Source organism: Dendroctonus ponderosae, unplaced genomic scaffold, assembly GCF_020466585.1.
Source record: "Dendroctonus ponderosae isolate FM_Combo_2020 unplaced genomic scaffold, Dpon_F_20191213v2 Dpon_F_20191213_6, whole genome shotgun sequence".
NCBI lineage: Eukaryota > Metazoa > Arthropoda > Insecta > Coleoptera > Curculionidae > Dendroctonus > Dendroctonus ponderosae.
In genome coordinates this window covers 14067373-14068779 of record NW_026018814.1, presented here as the reverse complement: position 1 = coordinate 14068779, position 1407 = coordinate 14067373, and the positions used below count along the sequence as shown (strand labels likewise).

General features: G+C 30.8%; 1 long non-coding RNA gene across 1 annotated transcript; it reads right to left on the bottom strand.

Annotated features, from left to right (window-relative positions):
• Nucleotides 1–423: 423 nt before the first annotated feature.
• Nucleotides 424–1040, bottom strand: LOC125504932. The gene is made up of 2 exons (XR_007281811.1): nt 816–1040; nt 424–624 (listed from the first exon to the last, which is right to left on the bottom strand). It is a non-coding gene; the product is annotated as an uncharacterized LOC125504932 (long non-coding RNA).
• Nucleotides 1041–1407: the final 367 nt, after the last annotated feature.

Genomic DNA, 1407 nt, shown 5'->3' with positions numbered 1-1407 from the left:
ACAGGTAAATAATCCCCAAAATAAATATGTAGTTTATTACAAATTTCGTACTATTAGAAAAACATGCACGATTTTCCCCAATAAGTGAAAAACCACTTTCGCTACCACAACCAGCTAGTTTAATACAAACTTCATAGAAAATTTAAAATGCGGTACCCCACGCATAAACTTCCATTTCTACCTTCGCATGCTGAATAAACAGTACAATTTATTCATGTTTTTCTTAATTTTCAACAACTGGTAATAACTTGACGGAAATGCTTTAAAGGGCACCTGTTTTAGAAGCTATAAGCTGATTCCAGTTAATTACGTGTCAATTTTAAATATAAAAAATGTAAACTTTTTTCAAACATGCATTAAAAGTGAATGCATTTTAATTGTAGAATCATTTGCCTTAAGTTAAATTTCGTACAACTTACAATATACCTTTTAAACCCTTTTATTTACGCTCACATCACGTTACATACACGATGGTCCTGTGGCTCAGTATAAAAACATTTTCGGTTCGAGCGTTGATAAAATCAATGATGAACAATCTATTCAAATGAATCGTATTCTTCTTTGCCGTGCCATCCTGAGATATTTATAGCCATGAAAGTTGATCCGTCTGATATTATGGGAAACCTAAAATAAACCAATGATTTTTTCGAAGATTTGTAAACCGATATACTGTAGTAGGTGTATAAACGTTATTTGCTTTTTTCTTGTCAAGTATGGTATTTTTTAAGCAAATTCGTTTTATACTTAAACAAAAATATTGCAAATCTTATAGAATGGATTGACGATTTTGTGAAGATATAAAGAACGATACCTACTCTTAACTCTTAAGAACTACATTTACAATCAACCATCATATTCTTCAAATTGGCACGTATTAAAATCCTCTAAAATTTTTTGAAAATATGCACATGATTCCTTTGCCAATGAAACTTGCAAAACCAAATATCTACGAAAAAACTTGTGTTTATTGGATGAGGTGCAATTTATAGAAAACGAGACAAGATGAAAATTGAAGTGTTTGTGCTTATAACTTTTATAAAGTTGTCATAAATGATGTAACAACATAACATAACAAATTATCAGGCAAAGTCAGTCAAGCTGCTAACTAGATCGTCACTAGCTTTTTTGGTACACCTGGTAACAAACTAAATAAAGATACAAGGTAGTTCAGCAAATAGACTAACCCGATAGCCAAACTTGAACCTAAGCAATTTTGTTCCTAGAATGGTATCTGAGATACGGTTTACATAACAGCAACGAGCCTAAAACGACAAGTTTGTTAAGTATAGACAAGTATGAAAAACGCATTTCGAATTTCAAATTAGAAAATAGTTAAAAAATAAATTTTGTTGATAATTAGATAAAATGGTAAACTTTATGTGTCATACCCGCTGTTCGCAATCAAAT